The following is a 22,405-nucleotide window of genomic DNA, read 5'->3' as shown; positions in this document are numbered from 1 at the left end:
ATTTGACCTAAACTGTTTATTCCAATTGTAGTTGTTAATATCATGTAGTTCAATATAATATTAGGTAAATTGATGAAATATGAAATAAAGCTTATTTTCACAAAAATGAAATGGCATTTTTAAAAGCTTCAATAAAAGTGAGTTCATAATTGATATCAAAGATAAAGGTGAAACAGCTGGATGTGATATAATAAAAGTTGCACATGTCACTTTTGTCACATCCCATTGGCCAGAACTTGTTTCTATGGCCATGTTTAGTTGCTTGCAGCCTGGAAAATGCCTAGGAGGCCACATGCCCAGCTCAAATCTGGGTTTCGATGACTTCAAGAAAGATGAGAAGAAGAGATACTGGGGACAAGTAGCACTCCATATAAAGGCACTTTTTTCTATGATTCACTGAATTGACCAAAATATTTTTGATTAACCAATGAATTACTAGCGCAGATATCCTCAGATAAGAGGATTGGACTCTCACCATACTCTCCTCTGGTTTAAGTCCTATTCAGCCTTTGTTCATTCAGTGGCTTTGTAATCATTCATTTACTTCTACAGTTCTTTATTGTTGTACGAGGCACTGGACACTGAGGAAACAGGAACAGGCAATAAAGAGAAGTCTGAGGTATTTTGTTTTTGCAGCACAAGAGGACTAAGACATCATCTATAAAATAGGAGGGTTAGATTTAATAATTGGCAATGCTTGTCCCTCTACTATAATTCAAAATGCTTATACTCCTATTACCACCCTCCTAGGGCAGAAGCTGCTAGGTTTTGAGTCATGGGACTTTGCAGCCATGGTCACTACTAAAGACTGGACGTAAGAGAGGCAAGTGGCTTCTGAGGTGCTCTGGTCTGAGACCTGTGCCTTAGGGGAAGGGAGCCCTGAGTAGCTACACCAATAAAATCCTTTCTGACGAGGGTTTTGAAGGCACACAGTGAGAAACAGAGGACAGAGAAACTCAGAGTTAGGCAGAGAAGCTAGTGACAGAGCCATGAGGCTGACACAGGAGTGAGGGAACAAGAAGTTGCTGGAAAAAGTAGAAACTGATTCAGAGATGAGTGAGGGGTGCTGTTAGATCATTAGAAGACTTGTGGTACCTAGAGTGACTATGGCTGGGATAGGTCCCTCTGCTTCCTTATTTCCCACATGGCAATTTAGGTAATGTATGAGATCTTGGCAATTTATTTAACAAATATCTTCATAGTGCCAGATACTCTTCTAGGCATTTTATAATTCTTATCATATACGGTACTATCATTTATTATTTTATTTTAATATGCTTTAATTTCTGGGATACACGTGCAGATGTGTAGGTTTGTTACATAGGTGTACATATGCCATGGTGGTTTGCTGCACCCATCAACCTGTTATTTACATTAGATATTTCTCCTAATGTTGTCTCTCCCCTGTTCCCCCACCCCCGAACAGGTCCTGGTGTGTGATGTTCCCCTCCCTGTGTCCATGCATTCTCGTTGTTCAGCTCCCACTTATGAGTGAGAATATATGGTGTTTGGTTTTCTGTTCCTATGTTAGTTTGCTGTGAATGATGGTTTCCAACTTCATCCATGTCCCTGCAAACATGAACTCATTCTCTTTCATGGCTGCATAGTATTCCATGGTGCATATGTACCACATTTTCTCTGTCCAGTCTATCATTGATGGGCATTTGGGTTGGTTCCATGTTTTTGCTATTGTGAAAGTGCTGCAGTAAACATACGTGTGCATGTGTCTTTATAGTAGAATGATTTATCATCCTTTGGGTATATGCCATATAATGGGATTATTGGGTTAAATGGTATTTCTGATTCTAGATCCTTGAGTAATCACCACACTGTCTTCCACAGTGGTTGAACTGATTTATACTCCCACCAAAAGTGAAAAAGCACTGGTGGGAGTGTAAATTAGTTTCTATTTGTCCACATCCTCTCCAGCATTTGTTGTTTCCTGACTTTTTAATGATTGCCATTCTAACTGGCGTGAGATGGTATTTCAATGTGGTTTTGATTTGCATTTCTCTAATGACCAGTGATGATGAGCTCTTTTTCATATGTTTGCTGGCTGCATAAATGTCTTTTGAAAAGTGTCTGTTCATATCCTTCACCCATTTTTTGATGGGGTTTTTTTCTTGTAAATTTGTTTAGGTTCTTTGTAAATTCTGGATATTCAACCTTTGTCAGATGGATAGATGGCAAAAATTTTCTCCCATTCTGTAGGTTGCCTGTTCACTCTGATGATAGTTTCTGTTGCTGTGCGGAAGCTCTTTAGTTTAATTAGATCCCATTTGTCTAATATGGCTTTTGTTGCCATCTCTTTTGGTGTTTTAGTCATGAGGTCCCTGTCGATGCCTATGTCCTGAGTGGTATTGCCTAGGTTTTCTTCTAGGATGTTTATGGTGTTAGGTGTTATGTTTAAGTCTTTAATCCATCCTGAGTTAATTTTTGTATAAGGTGTAAGGAAGAGGCCTGGTTTCAGTTTACTGCATACGACTAGCCAGTTTTCCCAACACCATTTATTAAATAGGGAATGCTTTTTCCATTGCTTATTTTGTCAGGTTTGTCAAAGATCAGATGATTATGGATGTGTGGTATTATTTCTGAGGCCTCTATTCTGTTCCATTGGTCTATATATCTGTTTTGGTATCAGTACCATGCTGTTTTGGTTACTGTAACCTTGTAGTATAGTTTGAAGCCAGTGTGATGTCTCCAGCTTTGTTCTTTTTGCTTAGGATTGTCTTGGCTATGCAGGCACTTTCTGGTTCCATATGAAATTTAAAGTTTTTTTTTTTTTTCTAATTCTGTGAAGAAAATCAACGGTAGCTTGATAAGGATAGTATTGAATCTATAAGTTATTTTGAGCAGTATGGCCATTTCCATGATATTGGTTCTTCCTATCCATGAGTATGGGATTTTTGTAATTTGTGTCCTCTCTTATTTCCTTGAGCAGTGGTTTTTAGTTCTCCTTGAAGAGATCCTTCACATTCCTTATAAGTTGTATTCCTAGGTATTTTATTCTCTTGGTAGCAACTGTGAATGGGAGTTCACTCGTGATTTGGCTATTATTGGTATATAGGAATGCTTGTGATTTTTGAACATTGATTTTGTATTCTGAGACTTTGCTGAAGTTGCTTATCAGCTTAAGAGATTTTGGGTGGAGACCATGGGGTTTTCTAAATATACAATCATTGTCATCTGCACACAGACAATTTGACTTCCTCTCTTCCTATTTGAATATCCTTTATTTGTTCTTAGGCCTGATTGCCCTGGCCAGAAATTCCAAAACTATGTTGAATAGGAGGTGGGAGAGAGGGCATTATTGTCTTGTGCCTGTTTTCAAAGGGAATGCTTCCAGCTTTTGCCCATTCATTTTGTCATAAATCGCTCTTATTGTTTTGAGATATGTTCCATCAATACCTAGTTTGAGTGTTTTTAGCATGAAGGGCTGTTGAATTTTATTGGCCTTTTCTGCATCTATTGAGATAATCATGTGACTTTTGTCTGTTTCTGTTTATGTGATGGATTACATTTATTGATTTGTGTATGTTGAACCGGCCTTGCATCTCATGGTTGAAGCTGACTTGATCGCAGTGGATAAGCTCTTTGATGCGCTGCTGGATTCGATTTGCCAGTATTTTATTGAGGATTTTCACATCACCATTCATCAGGGATATTGTTGTGAAATTTCCTTTTTTTGTTGTGTCTCTGCCAGGTTTTGGTATCGTGATCATTCTGGCCTCATAAAATGAATTAGGGTTGAGTCCTTCTTTTTCTATTGTTTGGAATTATTTCAGAAGGAATGGTACCAGCTCCTCTTTGTACCTCTGGTAGAATTTGGCTATGAATCTGTCTGGACCTGGGCTTTATTTGGTTGGTAGGCTATTAATTACCGCCTTAATTTCAGAACTTGTTATTGCTCTATTTAGGGATTCAGCTTTTTTCTGGTTTAGTCTTGGGAGGGTATATGTGTTCAGGAATTCATCCACTACTTCTAGATTGTCTAGTTTATTTGTGTAGAGGCATTTTAGTATTATCTGATGGTAGTTTGTATTTTGTAGGGTCAGTGGTGATATCCCTTTTATCATTTCTTACTGTGTCTATTAGATTCTTCTCTTTTCTTCTTTATTAGTCTGGCTAGTGGGCTATGTATTTTGTTAATCTTTCCAAAAAACCAGCTCCTGGATTCACTGATATTTTTGAAGGGTTTTTTGTGTTTCTATCTCCTTCGGTTCTGCTCTGATCTTATTTCTTGTCTTCTGCTAGCTTTTGAAGTTGTTTTCTCTTGCTTCTCTTGTTATTGTAATTGTGATGTTAGGGTGTCAATTTTAGATCTTTCCAGCTTTCTCCTGAAGGGATTTAGTGCTGCAAATTCATCTAAAACATTGCTGTATCCCAGAGATTCTGGTATGTTGTGTCTTTTGTTCTCATTAGTTTCAAAGAACTTATGTAATTCTGCCTTAATTTTGTTGTTTACCCAGTAGTCATTCAGGAGCAGGTTGTTCACTTTCCATGTAGTTGTGCAGTTTTGAGTGAGTGAGTTTCTTAATCCTGAGTTCTAATGTGATTGCACTGGGGTCTGAGAGACTGTTACGATTTTCATTGTTTTGCATTTGCTGAGAAGTGTTTTACTTCCAATTACGTGGTCAGTTTTAGAATAAGTGAGATGTGATGCTGAGAAGAACGTATATTCTATTGATTTGGGGTGGAGAGTTCTGTAGCTGTCTATTAGGTCCACTTGGTCCAGAGCTGAGTTCAAGTGCTGGATATCATTGTTAATTTTCTGTCTCATTGATCTAATATCAACAGTGGAGTATTAAAGTTGCCCATTATTATTGTGTGGGAGTGTAAGTCTCTTTGTAGGTCTCTAAGAACTTGCTTTATAAATCTGGGTGCTCCTGTTTTGGGTGCATATATATTTAGGATAGTTAGCTCTTCTTATTGCATTGATCCCTTTACTATTATGTAATGTCCTTTTTTTTTTTTTTTTTTTTTTTAATATTTGTTGGTTTAAAGTCCATTTTATCAGAGGCTAAGATTGCAATCCCTGCTTTTTTTTGCTTTCCATTTGCTTGGTAAATATTCCTCCTCCCCTTTGAGTGTATGCATGTCTTTGCACTTGAGATGGGTCTCCCGAATATAGTCACAGACTGGCAAAAAAAGAGTCTTGACTCTTGATCCAATTTGCCAGTCTGTGTCATTCATTCATTCATTTATTCATTCATTGAGATGGAGTCTCACTCTGTCACCCAGGCAGGAGTGCAGTGGTGGGATCTTGGCTCACTACTACCTCCACCTCCCAGGTTCAAGCGATTCTCCTGCCTCAGCCTCCTGAGTAGCTGGGATTACAGGTGTGCACCAACATGCCCAGCTAATTTTTGTATTTTTTAGTAGAGAAGAAGGGATTTCATCATGTTGGTCAGCCTGGTCTGGAACTTGTAACCTCGTGATCTGCCCGCCTCAGCCTCCCAAAGTGCTGGGATTGCAGGCATGAGCCACCGTGCCCAGCCCAGTCTGTCTTTTAATTGTGGTATTTAGCCCATTTCCATTTAAAGTTAATATGTTATGTGTGAATTTGATCCTGTCATCATGATGCTAGCTGGTTATTTTGCACATTAGTTGATGCAATTTCTTCATAGTGTTGTTGGTGTTTATATTTTGGTATGTTTTTGCAGTGGCTGGTACCGGTTTTTCCTTTCCGTAATTAGTGCTTCCTCAGGAGCTCTTGTAAGGAAGGCTTGGTGGTGACAAAATCTCTCAGCATTTGCTTGTCTATAAAGGATTTTATTTCTCCTTTGCTTACGAAACTTAGCTTGGCTGGATACAAAATTCTGGGTTTAAAATTCTTTCCTTTAAAAATGTTGAATATTGGCCCCAATCTCTTCTGGCTTGTAGAGTTTCTCCAGAGAGATCCGCTGTTAGTTTGATGCGCTTCCTTTGTGGGTTGTGTCATTGATTGTATATTTAGAAAACCCCACTGTCTTAGCCCAAAATCTCCTTAAGCTGATAAGCAGCTCCAGCAAAGTCTCAGGATACAAAATCAATGTGCAAAAATACAAGCATTTGTATATACCAGTAACAGAGAGCCAAATCACAAGTGAACCCCCATTCGCAATTGCTACAAAGAGAATAAAATACCTAAAAATATAACTTACAAGGGATGTGAAGGACCTGTTCAAAGGGAACTACCATCACCACAATCCAGCATCACAGGTCGACTTCGACTGGTGTGCTGGCAGTGAGAATTTCTAACCAGTGGATCTTAGCTTGCTGGGCTCTGTGGGGGCGGGACCCACTGAGCAAGACCACTTGCCTCCATGGTTTCAGTCCCTCTTTCCAGAGGAGTGAACGGTTCTGTCTTGCTGGCATTTCAGGTGCCACTGTGGTACAAAAAAAAAAAAAAAAAAAACCCGCAGAAAAAACCTCCCGCAGCTAGCTTGGTGTCTGATCAAATGACTGCCCAGTTTTGTGCCTGAAACCCAGGGCCCTGGTTGTGTAGGAACCCGAGGGAATCTTCTGGTCTGTGGGTTGCAAACATGATGGGAAAAGCATAGTGTTTGGGCCGGATCGCACCATCCCCTTGGCACAGTCCCTAATGTCTTCCCTTTCCCCAACCCCTTGCGCTTCCCAGGTGAGGTGATGCCGCCCCCTGCTTTTGCTTGCCCTTCCTGGGCTGCACTCACTGTCTAACCAGTCCCAGTGAGATGAACTGGGTACGTCAGTTGGAAATGCAGAAATCACTTGCCTTCTGCATTGGTCTTGTTGGGAGCTGCCCACTGGAGCTGTTCCTGTTTGGCCATCTTGGCTGGAACCAATCCTAGGCACTATCATTATATATACCTCCATAGAGTCAGTGCAGAGGGACAAATGACTTGGTCAGGTATATACTGGTAAATGGCAGAGCCAGGGTTCAAACCTAGGCTGCCTGGTTCAGAGTCCAGGCACTTAACTTTTGTACAACAATGCTGCTTCTCATAGGCAGCAAGCAGCTTTTGAGCGCCTATCATCATATGCCAAATTCCCTGCTAGTACTTTACTGTTAATTTCATTTAATCTTATATACTGTATCTCATTTAATTCTTACAACAACTCTATGGAGTAGATATCAATATATTCATTTTACAGATGAGAAAATAGAGGCTCAAACAAGTAAAGTGCAAGATAAAACAGCTGGCAAGTGACAGAGCCAGACGGGCCTGCCTAGATTGGTATAGAAATAACTCTCAGCAATTTCTTTCTGAATGATGGAGACAGCTGAGCCCCAGGTCTTTGGATCTGCCATTCATAGTGACAACCTGTCACTATTTGTCGACTATTTGTCGTTTTAGGAACTGAGAAATATGAGACAGCGCCTCCCCATATGTTAGGTATTCACCAGCGTTTCTACAGGCTGCAGCTGAAGTGGGGTTTATGGGAGGGGAAGAGAAAGTGCAAAGAATGTAGCTTGCTTTAGTTTGAAATGAGCTGTTTTTCTTTTTTCCTTTCATCTTTTCTGCCTCCTGTTTAATTTCTTTATAGAGATAAATAAAGCTGAGGAAAATTACATTTGGCAGGCTTCAATAGGGCATGGATTCATGGTTGTTTCTTTACTGCTGCTTAAGTGGTGAAAACTATTTTGTTAATGACAGATTTGTTAGCTGAGATTTTCTTCTTTGGCAGTTGTATTCTTTTTTATTATATAAAAACATACACAAGTGATACCCTAGCGCTGGGCAAACAAACATATGCATAAAACATTACCTCTGGGCTAACTGGGCTTGTGGTCTGGAACCATTTACTTAACCTACCTAGGTCTTTGTTGTATCATTCATAAATCGGAAAACAAAAAATCCAGCCAAAAGTAGCATGTTTGCTGGAAAGATCCAGTAAGATAATAATACTTCTCTGATTTTATTTAGGCTGTATTTTCAGATTTATTATTTATTATTGTATTTTCAGATTTACCTCTTAAGTTCTCTCACTGGTTCTAGGAAGTGGACAATTCTATTCCCATTTCACACATAAAGGAACAAACTTTGAGATATTAGGTGGTTGGATTATTGTCACCCAGCTCCCACATGGCAGCATCAGGACACCAAGTAACACCCTGCCCAGGGACAAAGGGTTGTTAAAATTACTACAGAATAATATTACATACAGAATAAGTCACATGATTTTTTTCTCTTAACTGGTTTTTCTGATATACGAGTTCATTGTTTTTATATTCAAACATAAGGGAAATGCAAATTTAAGACAGTGTCTTTTAATCTCACCTTTTGGAATATAAACACTGATAACAGTTTGCTCTATGTTATTCCAGATTTCTTCTATAGCAACATATTTATTAGCAATAATGTGGTAAGTCACATTCTGGTAGCTCATTATAGTTGCAAAGTGGTTTTTCATAAGTGATCTCAAGGTACATGTTTACCATAATTTGCTTTTCCTGTGATTAGAGAGATTGATGAACCTGTGCCTTTGAGTCACTAAAGATCAGTCAGTGAGATTTGTATCTGCCTGAGGTCATAAGAGTAAGCCTTTTAACTGAATTGTCTGTTCCCATCAGACTGGGAACTTGGCTGCCCTGTCTTCAATTAGCAGTGATGAGTTTTTTGACAAAACTCAGTGGTTGTTTTACCATTTTATAGACACAGCCTCAGCCATTCCAGTCAGAAGTCAGTCACCTACCAAAATCTCAGCCGTTGGGATCCACAATTTTATAATAAATTAATTTGTAAAAATGTGAATGGCTTGAATTGAACTTCGAAATTGAATATTCTAAAAAGGTATGCAAGCTGGAGTCATCGAATGATAGTAGCAGCAAGGACTTCGGAAATCACCTAGTCTAGTGTATACTTTTTAATTAATAGTGAAGAAAATTGAGCTCCAAAGTTGGGAAGAGCATTTTCTTGTTCCATTTGGTTGGAAAAATGTTTTCCAAGTACCAATTATGTCTTAGGTCTAACTCAAACATCTCACAAGAATGTTTCCAGCCTTCAAAAAACTGACAGTTGTGCATGATTCACTGTTGAAGATACCATGAAAGGCTAGGGTGGAATATTCTGAATATTTTCATGTGGTAAAAGAGGTTGTCTTACTCTATTTCAGCTGCTATAACAAAAATGTCATAGACCAGGTGGCCTAGAAACAAATTTATTCCTCACAGTTCTGGAGGCTGTGAAGTCCAAGATCAGTGCACTGGCGATTCAGTGTCTGGTAAGTGTTTCTTTACTTGTTCATAGATGGCCATCTTCTCACTGTAACTCCATACAGTGAAAGGGGGCAAGAGAGTTCTCTGGGGTCTCTTTATAAGGGCATTAATCTCATTCATGAGGAGTCCATCCTTGTGACCTAACCACTTCCAAATAGTCTCATAGTGGGGCTTTGGTTTCAACCTGTGAATTTTGGGAAGACATATTCAGTCTGTGGCATTGGTAAGCCCTATCTCTTTCCATAGCCTTGATGTACATACTGGAGTGAAATAACCCATTCAAAAACTGCCTTTTCTATACAGTCCCTGCCACTCACAAGTCCTTTCCCTCTGGTGACCTCCCCAAATCCTTCATTTGGACCTCATCTATAATAATTGAATGCTTCACCTCACATTATAGTCACGTCCCTCATCAGACTGTAACCTCTCCCCAAGAAAAGGCTATGTCATGCTGGTACTTTTATTTCTAATGCTTAGCATGTGAATTGAATAAATGCTTGTCAGTGAATGAATCTCTGCTTTTTAAGGACAGATTGCACTTTTCATAGTGTAATACCTGGCTTCTGAAATAAATATTTCTGGAGCGTTACATCAGATAGGTGTACAAACATGGGAATATAAATTCAGTATACTTTTTAAAATACAGGAATGCCGGCCCCCACATCATACTCTGTCTTCATGTTCATAGCTCATATATTTATGCTCTGATTTTTGGAAATGTAGTTGATGTCATCTACCAAGTTCATTCTTTTTTTGTGGAGTGCCTATAATTAATAAATATTTGGTTTATGGTTCATTTTGATCATTACTAAAACAGTTAGTTTGAGTCCCATTTATGCTGCCTCATATTCAAAAACACTTCCTATGTTAAATACCTAGACTAGAAGCTGAAATCGTAGATTTTCTTGCTTTCAGCTCCCTGGCAGCCAGAGAATAGGTATGGCCTAGGCTGGGCTAACCAGATAACTCAGCTTGGGACTGTGAGTCTGAAGCAAGCGGTAACAAAAAGCATATCTGAATTCATCCCGGCTTATAGAGACAAGGGCTTCAGAGGTATACATACAGTGTTTGGTGGCCACAATGCCTGCACCCACTTGACTGGGCATAATTTGGTCATTGTTTTGGCTGTTTAGCTTCCTTTGGTTGTGCTCTATTTTCTGATCCTTATTTCTTCATTTTCCTATTAGGTGTATTCTCTATATAAGTTTTTCTGTTGTTTGCAACTAAGAATTACGACTGGGCTGGGTGCTGTGGTTTATGCCTATAATCTCAGCACTTAGGGAGGCTGAGGCAGACGGATCACCTGAGGTCAGGAGTTCGAGACCAGCTTTGCCAACATGGTGAGTAAAAGAATTATGACTGATATAGTCATGAAATAATCATATATGAAATCACTTGACTTATTAACTCATTTTAGACTTTAGATGCTTTATTTCTTTTATACTTTATGACTGCCTTTAGAAGACAAAGTTTAATTGGGAAGAAAGATGATAGGATGCCCTGAATTTCAATCTCCGTCCTGACAGTTACCAGCAGAATAACTTCTTTGAGCCCCCAGGTTCTTATCTACAAAATGCAGACTATAATGGGCTGTGTTGTGCCCCCTCCAAATCAAATTTTGGAGGCCAACACTCCTTTTGTGTTGGGAGTAATATTATCCTCTTTTGACCTGTATATTAGAAACAACATCAAAAAGGGGGTGTACACCTCCTGCGATATTGGAAGGAATATCATCCTTTTTCCCTCATGTTATTAGAAACAATATCACGACGGAGGGGGAGCGTGTACACCTTTTTTGATATATAATTTCATTCTGTCCCCACCTGAATATTGGAAACATCATCACAGAGCGGGGGGTTTACACCTCCTGCGATACTGAAAGTAGTATCATCCTCTCCCTCTTTGAATATTAGGAAAAACATCACAAGGTGAGTGACATTAGTCTTCCTATCATAGAGGGTGTACATCCCTGTGATGTTGTTTGAGATATCCAGGGGAGAGACAATACTACTACTCCCCATATAGAAGGGGGTGTACAACCCCCTGTGATATTGTTTGTGATATTCGGGGGGAGTGGGGGAGAAGTTATTACTGCGAATATCACAGGGGGAGTACACCCCATTATATTGTTTGTAACATTGAGCAAGGGAGAGGATATTACTCCTAATATCTCGGGGAATGTACATCCCCCTACATTGTTTGCAGTTTCCATAAGAGGAGAGGATGATATTACTCGCAATGTTTCAGAAGGGGTACACCACAGTGTGATATTGTTCATAATATTTAGGGGGAAAGAGGATATTACCTCCAAGATCCCAGGGAGTGTACACCCTTCTTTGATATTGTTCATAATATTTGGGGGTGGGAGAGGGTGATGTTTCTTCCCATATCCCAGGGGGTGTACGCCTCCTAGGATATTATTTGTAATTTCCAGGAGGGGAAAGGATGATGTTACTCCTCGTATCACAGTGGGTGTACATCCCTGTGATACTGTCTGTAATATTTAGGGAGGAAATTAGGGATGTACATACCCCTGCCATATTGTTCATAATATTTAGGGGGGGAATAGGATATTACTCCCCATATCACAAGGCTTATACACCCCCCGTGATAATTTTCTTAATATTCAGTGGGGGGAGAGGATGATATTAATCACAGTATCACAGAAAGTGTATACTCCCTTCTGATAATGTTTATAATTTTAAGGGGGTGAGGGATGGTATTCCCATTATCACTGGGTGGGTACCCTTTCTGTGATACTGTTTATAATAGACATTTGGGGAGAAAATATTACTCCCAATATTGCAGGGGTTGTACACCCCCTGTGTGTTCATAATATCCAGAAAAGAAGAGGAAGATATTACTACAATTATTTCAGGGGTTTTACGACTTCCTTTGATATCGTTCATAATATCCCAGAAGAGAGAGGATATTACTGCCACTATCGTATACTTCCTGTAATATTGTTCATAACATCAAGAGGAGGGAGAGGATAATCCAGTATCACAAAGGGTGTATACCCTCCTTTGATAGATACTGTTCATAATATCCATGAAGGGAGGGGACATTACTCCCAATGTCGCAGGAAATGCACATCTCCCAGGATAGTGTTCACAATTTCCATAAGGGAAGAGGATAATATCCAAGGGGAAAGGGGATATTAACCCCAATACCCCAGGGAGTTCTTACCCCCTCCCCCCATGATATTGTTCATAATATCTGGGGGGAAGAGGATGATGTTACTCCTCATATCGCAGGGGGTGTACACACCCATGCGATGTTGTCCGTAATATTTAGGTGGGGATTGGATGATGTTCATCCCCATATCTCAAAGGCTATACATCCTTCTGCGATAGTGTCCATAATAGCCCGGTGTGGTGCATAGACGATAATGTTACTCTTCATATCACAGGGAGTGATATGAAGAGTAACATTATCTGTTACTGTTCTTCTTATATACTGTTTATGGTTCTCAGGGGGTGGGAGGATGGTATTATTCCCCATATAGCAGGGAGTGTACCTTCCCTGTGCTATTGTTTATATATTGTTTATAATATCCACTGGGGGAGAAAATGACATTACTCCCAGTATTGGAGGACTTGTATACTCTATATTGCAGAGGGTGTACACCCTTTTCTAATATATTTCATCATATTCAGGGGAGGAGAAGATGCTATTAGTCCCCATGTCTCAGGGTGTGTACACTCCCCTGTGTATTGGGTGTACACCCCCTTGGGATATTGTTCATAATATAATATTCAGAAAAAAAGAGGATGATAATACTTCCCATATCAAAGGCTGTGTACACCATTCTGTGATACTGTTTGTAATACTCAGGTAAAAATAAAATGGTATTACCCCCAACATCTCAGGTATGCAACCCACTGTGATAATTTTCATGATATTCGGTAGTGGGGGCGGGGGGAGAGGATGTTACTCCCAATATTGCAGGGGTTGTATCTCCCATGAAACCTGAGTTATTGTTCTTACTACCCAGGGGGCTGAGATGATACTATTCCCAACATTGCATGGAATGTATACCGTTTTTCTAATATTCTTCTTAATATCCAAAGTGGATAATGAGAATAATTTTCCCAATAACACAAAGGGTGTATACCCCCCTGTGATATTGTTTCTAATATCCAGAAAATGTGAGGATATTACTCCAAATATCGCAGGGAGAGTACATTCCAATTGGGATATTGTTAATACCATCCAAATGGGGAGATGATATTTCTGTCAATATTGCAAGGGGTGTACATCGCCTCTGTGATATTATTCCTATATCCAGTGGAAGGAAGGATATTAATCCATATATCTAAAGGGGTATACACCCCTTCTATGATATTCTGCTCACAGGATATTACTACTCACAGTATTGGAGGGGTATACATCCTGCTGTGATATTGTTCCTAATATCAAGGGGGGGAGCACTTGCTATTACTCCCCATATTGTTGGGTGAGTACACACACCCTGTGGTATTTTTTCTAATATTCAGGGGGCGAGAAGATATTATTCCCAATATCGCATGGGTGTCCAGTCTTTTTGTGATAATCTTCAAAATATTTAGTGGGCAGAGTATTACATTACTCCCAATATTGCAGTGCATGCACACATTCCCTGTGATATTGGTTCTAATATCCAAGGAGGAGATGATGGTATTAGGGCATACACCCCCCTTGTGATATTCTTCCTAATATTCAATTGGGGAAAGGATGATATTACTGTCAATATTGCATGTGTGGTATACACACCCCCCTCCCCAGATATTGTTGCTAATATTGTTTTGGAGACAGGATATTACTTTCTTTTTTTTTTTTTTTTTTTGAGACTGAGTTTCGCTCTTGTTACCCAGGCTGGAGTGCAATGGCGCGATCTCGGCTCACCGCAACCTCCGTCTCCTGGGTTAAGGCAATTCTCCTGCCTCAGCCTCCTGAGTAGCTGAGATTACAGGCACGCGCCACCATGCCCAGCTAATTTTTTGTAGTTTTAGTAGAGACGGGGTTTCACCATGTTGACCAGGATGGTCTCGATCTCTTGACCTCGTGATCCACCCGTCTCGGCCTCCCAAAGTGCTGGGATTACAGGCGTGAGCCACCGCGCCCGGCCAGGATATTACTTTCAATATTGCAGCGGATGTACACCAACCTCTTGTGATAAAGTCTCTAATATCCAGGTGGGGAAAAGCTGATATTACTCCCAATATCGCAAGAAGTATACATTTTAATGTTCCTAATAACCATAGGGGGAGAGGATATTACTTTCATTCACAGGGGGTGTACATCCCTCCTGTGATACTGTTCCTAATATGAAGGCATAAATAGGATGATATTACTTCCAATAGCTCAGGGAGTGTATAACACTCCATGATATTGTTCCTAATATACAGGGTGGGAGAGGATGATATCACTTCCAATGACACAGGAGATAGATATATATCCTCCTTGTGATACTGTTCCGAATAGCCAGGGGGCAAGAGGTTATTATTTCCCACATCACAGGGAGTGTACATCTGTGATACTGTTCCTATTATCGAGAAGGGAGAGGATGTACACCCCACTTGTGATATTGCTTTTAATATCCAGTAGAGGACAGGATATTAATCCCAACAGTGAATGGTGTGTACATCCCTCCCCCATGGTACTGTTCCCAGTACCCAAGGAAGGATAGGATGTTACTACTCCCAGTATCGCTGGTGGTGCTCACCCCCTTTGTAATATTCTATCTGATACCTAGGAGGGCAGAGGATATTATTCCCAATATCACCGGGGTGTACCCCTTGCCTGTCATAGTGTTCCTAATCCACCTGCAGATATCATATTACTCCCAATATCTCAGAGGGTGTAAAATCTCCCTATGATATTGTTCCTAATTTCCAGGGTGGAAAAAATGATAGTACTCCCAATAGCGCATGTAGTATATACACCCCCCCCCCCGCCATGCTATTGTTCCTACTATCCAGGAGGTTAGAGAATGATATTATTCACAATATTGCAAAAGGTGTACACCCCCCCGATATTGTTTCTAATATTCAAAAGTGCAGAGGATGATATTAGTCTCAATATCACAGAGGGTGTATATCCATCCTGTGATACTGTTCCTGATATCCAGGGGAAAAGAGGAGACTGATATTGCTCCCAATATCACAGGGAAGGGAGTGACTATTACCTTGATTTGATGCAAGTGATCTGGAGCTGCTTCTTGGTCCAGCCACTGAGGTGGTCGTCACTAGTTGCCATACAAAATTGACTTTTCTTTGCAGTGGAGAAATGGTTTGTTGTTGTTATGTAGAATAAGAGAAGATGACAGTTCAAATGAGGATATTTTTGATTTTCATTCAGCTCATGAAGCACCTAGTTATTGAGCTTTTTCATCTTTCCAATTTGTTTCAAATGCCGAATGGCCATAGAATGGTCAACCTTGAGTTCTTCAGCAACTTCTAGTGTAGGTGTAAGAGGATCAGCTTTGATCATTCCTCTCAGCCGGCCACTATGGTCGTCGTCTTCAAGGCTCTCATCTCCTTTGCAGAACTTCTTGAACTACCACTATACTGTATGTTTGTTAGCAGTTCCTGGGCCAAATGCTTTGTTGATGTTGCAAGTTGTCTTCGCTGCTTTAGGACCGATTTTGAACTCGAATAAGAAAATTGCTTGAATTGTCTAACATAATTTTCATAGTCTAAAAAAATATAAAATAAAGAGCAAGTAATAAGTCAGTAGCAAAAAAGTTTCAGAATGTATTTCAATATCAAATGGCAAATTTCAACAGTACAAAAATCATGGTTACCTTTGTTCCAGCTTAATACTTTTGTTCAGCTATGTGCAAATCATCTGGCCATTAACTTGAAATTTATTATCAGAATTCAATTATATAATGGTAATATTAGTATTAACGTTTATTACCAGTCACCATATATGTTTTACACATACTATTTAATTCAGACAACTATTAGCTTTTCCAGATTTCAGACAAGGAAAGGAGAGACATTAAGGGAGGACACATAGTTATAATGGAGACAGGTTCGAACCCAATTGTAGCTGACTTCAGAGTTTATGCTTTTATCCCCTATTTTGCTGGTTTTTAAGGCAACATTTGCGAATATATAAAATGACCTTGAAACAAACACTTCATTAAAAAAATTACAATCTAGACATAAATGCTACCTTGAACCAAACAGCATAGGAACAATTTTATAATTAACGATTCAAGTAATTTATGATAAACTGGGTCAATCAGGATCTCTATGTCTCTTGGCCATCAGAACTAAAAGACATGGAAACATTTCATTTAGTGATTAATATAGCAATTAAAAGAGGAAATAGAACTGGGATTCAGTGCCCAATTCAGCTATGTATAAGATGAGAAAGTAGAAAAAGCCAGAGGAGAGAGGACAGGAGAAAACAAAGATGAAAGGCAATGGAATTCTGGAATGATGTATTGAGCAGATTCCTTACTGCTCAATGAAACAGCATGAAGACTGCAAAACTGGCTACAAACATGTACAGGAAGTTGGCATGTAACAGCACAACATTACAATATCAGTCATGAAACTTTTCAGAAAATTAAAGAATTCTTTAAGTCTTTTATGAAAAATGTTAAAGAAAACTTTACTAATATTGATAACACATTTGTTAATTAGCTGGATTTAGCCATTTCACAATGTACACGTATATCAAAATAAATGTTGAATACCACAAATACACATACTTTTTTCTGTCAATAAAAAATAAGAGAACAGGAGAGAAAGAACATTAGAGATGGGTGTTGTGGCTCATGCCTATAATCCCAAATCCCAGCTACTTGGAGGATTGAGGTGTGAGAATCATTTGACACCAGGAGTACCACACTAACCTTCAGATATGGAAAACCAAGCAGATTTAAGCCAAAAAGACTACCTTAAGTCATTTAATAATCAAACTCCCAAAGGTCAAGGATAAAGAAAGAATTCTAAAAGCAGCGAGAGAGAAGAAACAACAAATAACATGCAATGGAGCGTCAGTATATCTGGCAGCAGACTGTTCAGTGGAAACCTTAAACACCAGGACAGAGTGGCGGGATATATTTAAAATAATGAAGGAAAAAAGCTTTTAGTCTAGAATAGTTGTTATACTTCAGATATGAAGGAGAAATAAAGTCCTAGACAAGCAAAAGCTGAGGGATTTCATCAACAACACCAGACATGTCCAGAAGAAATACTAAAGGGAGTACTTCAATCAGAAAGAAAAGGGCATTAATGAACAATAAGAAAAACAACTCACTGGTAATAGTAAGCACACAGAAAAACACAGAATGTTATAACACTGTAACAGTGGTGTATAAAGTCAGGTAGAAAGTCTAAACAATGAACCAATCAAAACAATAGCTACAACAACTCTTCAAGATATAGACAACACAATAAGATAGAAATAGAAACACCAAAAAGTTAAAAAGTATGGGGACAAAGCTAAGATGTAGAGTTTTTATTTTCTTTTGGCTTATTCATTTGTCTGTTTGTGTAAATGTTGTTGTTAGCTTAAAATAATGAGTATAAGATAGCATTTGCAAGCCTTCTGGTAACATTAACTCAAGAAACATATGACGCATACACAAACAAGAAATGAAATCCTATCATGAGAGAAAATTATCTTCACTAAAAGAAAGATAGGAAAGAATACAGAGAAGACCATGAAACAACCAGAAAACAACGAAATGGGAGACATCCCTATTTATCAATAATAACATTCAGTGTAAATAGACTAAACTCTCTCATCAGAAGACATAGAGTGGCTAAATGGATGAAAAACCAATCATCTTTTTCCTACAAGAAACACACTTCACCTATAAAGACACACACAAACTAAAAATAAAAAGATGGATAAAGACATTCCATGACAACAGAAACCAAAAAAAAGCAGTAGTAGCTATACTTTTATCAGACAAAATAGATTTCAAGACAAAAAATATAGGAAGGGACAAGGAAGGTCACTATATAATGATAAAGGGGTCATTTCATCAAGGGGATATAACAATTTTAAATATATATGCACCCAGATATATAAGCAAATATTGCTAGAGCTACAGAGGGATAGACCCTGATAGACTTCAACACCCCACTTTGCAGCATTGGACAGATCTTCCAGACAGAATGTTAACCAAGGAACATCAAAATTAATCTGCATTATAGACCAAATGGACCAAAGAGATATTTACAGAAAATTTCAACCAATGTCTGTAGAGTACACATTCTTTTTCTTAACACATAGATTATTCTCGAGGATAGACCATAGGTTAGGTCACAGAACAAGCCATAAAACGTTTAAAAGATTGAAATAATATCAACCGTCTTCTTTGACCACAATAGAATAAAACTAGAAATTAATAACAAAAGGAATTTTGGAAGTGATACAACTACATGGAAATTAAACTAAACGCTCCTGAATGACCAATAGGTCAATGAAGAAATTAAGAAAAAAATGGAAAAATTTCTTAAAACACATGATAATGGAAACACAATATACTAACACCTATGAGATACAGCAAAAGCAGTACTAGGAGGGAAATTTATAGCTACAACTGTCTATCTTTAAAAAGAAGAAAAACTTTAAGCAACCTAATGATGCATCTTAAAGGACTAGAAAAGCAACAGCAAATTAAGCTCAAATTAGTAGAAGAAAAAATAAAGATCTGAGGAGAAATAAATGAAGAAAACAATAGAAAAGTTCAATGAAACAAAAAGTTGGTGTTTTGAAAAGTTTAGCACAAGGCCGGGCACGGTGGCTGAAGCCTGTAATCCCAGCACTTTGGGAGGCCGAGGCGGGTGGATCATGAGGTCAAGAGATCGAGACCATCCTGGTCAACATGGTGAAACCCCGTCTCTACCAAAAATACAAAAAAATTAGCTGGGCATGGTGGTGCGTGCCTGTAATCCCAGCTACTCAGGAGGCTGAGGCAGGAGAATTGCCTGAACCCAGGAGGCGGAGGTTGCGGTGAGCCGAGATCGCGCCATTGCACTCCAGCCTGGGTAACATGAGTGAAACTCCGTCTCAAAAAAAATTAAAAAGTTTAGCACAACAGACAAAACTTTAGCCAGACTAAGAAAAAAAGGAGAAAAGCCAAATTTAAAAAATCAGAGATGAAAGATGAGATGTTACAACTGATATGACAGAAATTCAAAGCATCATTAGTGGCTACAATGGACAACTCCATGCCAACACATTGGAAAACCCAGAATAAATGGACAAATTCCTAGGAACATAACAAGACTGAACCATGAAGAAACCCAAAACCTGAACAGACCAATAACAAGAAGATCAAAGCCATAATAAAAAGTATCCCAGTAAGGAATAGCTCAGGACCCAAATGACTTCAGTGCTGTTTTCTAATTAATGGATAACTAATACCAAGTCTACCCAAACTATTCTGAACAATAGAAGGAGAGGGAATACTTTCAAACTCATTTTATGAGGCTAGTATTACCCTGATATCAAAACCAAAGACACATTAAAAAACAAAACAAAAACCTACAGGCTAGTACTTCTGATCAATATCGACACAAAAATCCTCAAAAAACTACTAGCAAACTGGTTGGGTTCGGTGGCTCACATCTGAAATGCCAGCACTTTGGGAGGCTGCGGCGGGCAGATTATCAGAGGTTGGAAGTTCAAGACCAGCCTGATCAACATGGAGAAACCTCATAATTACTAAAAATAAAAATTAGCCGGGTCTGGTGGCACATGCCTGTGATCCAGCTACACAGGAGGCTGAGGCAGGAGAATCATTTGAACCTGGGAGGCAGATGTTGCGGTGAGCCAAGATAGTGCTATTGCACTCCAGCCTGGGCAACAAGATCAAGACTCCGTTTCAAAAGCAAACAAACTAGCAAACTGAATTCAACAACACATTAAAAATTCATCATGATCAAGTGGGATTTATCCCAGGGGTGCAAGCATGGTTCAACATATACAAATCAATCAGTGTGATATATCAGCAGAATGAAGGACAAATACCATATGGTAATTTCAATTTATCCTGAAAGTACATTTGATAAAATTCAATATCCCATCATGATAAAAACACTAAAAAAACTGGATATAAAGGGAGCATACCTCAACATGATAAAAGCCATGTATGACAGAACCACAGCTAGTATGATACTGAATGGGGGAAAAGGGAAAGCCTTTCATGTGAGATCTAGAACATAACAAGTATGCCCACTGTCACCACCATTATTCAATATAGTACTGGACATCCTAGGTACAGCAATCAGTTGAGAGAGAAACAAAGGGCATCCAAATGGGAAGTGAAGAAGTCAAATTACTCTTGTTTGCAGATAATATAATCTTATATTTGGAAAAACTTAAAGATGCCACCAAAAACCTATTAGATATAATAAATTCAGTAAAGTTGCAGAATACAAAAATCAACAAACAAAAATCAGTATCATTTTTTTTACCCTTTATAAAATAGATTGATTTATTTATTTTTATTGCCTTTTAGGCTTTGGATCAGTAGCATTTTTATACAACAGCTGAAAGTAATATGAAAAAGAAATCAAGAAAGTAACTCCATTTGCAATAGCTACAAATAAAATATCTAGAAATTAACCAAAGACGTGAAAGATCTCTACAATAATATCCAATCTTTCACTTCTTTGTAGTACATCTCTACTACAAAGAAGTGAAAGATCTCTACATCAAAATATTGATGCAAGAAAGTGAAGTGGACACAAAAAAGGAAGGATATTTTATGTTCATAGGTTGAAAGAATATTGTTAAAATGTCCATACTACTTAAAGCAATCTACAGATTTAATGCAATTTCTATCAAAATACCAATGACATTCTTCACAGAAATAGAGAAAACAATTCTAAAACTTATACAGAACCACAAAAGACCCCAAATAGCAAAAGATATTCTAAGTAAAAAGAACAAAATTGAAGGAATCATATTATCTTGCTTCAAGTTATGCTACAGAGCTATAGTATCCAAAACAGCATAGTACTGACCAAAAAACAGGCACATAGATCAGGGGAATAGAAAATATAACCCAGAAATGCGTCCATATATTTACAGTGAACTCATTTTCTACAAAGATTCCAAGAATATACATTGGGGAAAGGACAATCTTCTCAATAAATGATGCTCACAAAATCAGATATCCATATGCAGAAGAATGAAATGAGACCACTGTCTCTTGCCATATAAGAAATCAAATTACAATGGATTCATGACTTAAATCTAAGACCTCAAACTATGAAACTACTAAAACAAAACACTGGGGAACCTCTCCAGCACATTGGAGTGGGGAAAGACTTCTTGAGCAATACCTCATAGACACAGGCAACCAAAGCAAAATGGACAAATGGAATCATATCAAGTTAAAAAGCTAGTGTTCAGCAAAAGAAACAATCAACTAAGTGAGGAGGCAACCCAAAAAGTGGAAAAAGATATTTGAAAACTACCCACCTGACAAAGGATTAATAACAAGAATATATAAGGACCTCAAACAACTCTGTAGGAAAAACTCTAATAATCTGATTTAAAAATGGGCAAAAGATCTGAATACACATTTCTCAAAAGACCACATTCAAATGGCAGACATATATATATATATATATATATATATAAAGGTGCTCAACATCACTGATCATCAGAGACATATAAATCAAAACCACAATGGGATATTATCTCACCCTAGTTAAAATAGATTACATCCAAAACAGGAAATAACAAATGCTGCCAAGGATGTGGAGAAAAGGGAACCCTTGTAAAATGTTGGTGGGGCTCAAAATTAGTGCAACTACTGTAGAGAACAGTTTGGAGGTTCCTCAGAAAAGTTTGAATAGAGCTACCATATGATCTAATAATCCCACTACTGAGTATATATATCCAAAAGAAAGGAAATCAGTGTGTTGAAGAGACATCTGCATTCCCATGTTTGTTTCAGCACTGTTCACAATAGCCAAGATTTGGAAGCAATCTAGGTATCCATCAACAGATAAATGGATAAAGACAATGTACACAATGCAGTACTGTTCAGCCATGAAAAAAGAATGAGATCCTATCATTTACAACAACATGGATAGAACTAGAGGTCATTATGCTAAATGGAGTAAGCCAGGCACAGACAGCCAAACATCACATGTTGTCACTTAGTAAAAGAAATAGTGAAAAAAACTACAATATAGACTATAGTAAAAAAAAAAATTCATTGCTCATTTTTAAATAACTAAAGTTATATAATTGGAT

This window comes from Sapajus apella, unplaced genomic scaffold (assembly GCF_009761245.1).
Source record: "Sapajus apella isolate SASKATOON/1434 unplaced genomic scaffold, GSC_monkey_1.0 scaffold34, whole genome shotgun sequence".
NCBI classification, from domain to species: domain Eukaryota; kingdom Metazoa; phylum Chordata; class Mammalia; order Primates; family Cebidae; genus Sapajus; species Sapajus apella.
Note: the sequence above shows the minus strand (reverse complement) of the source record.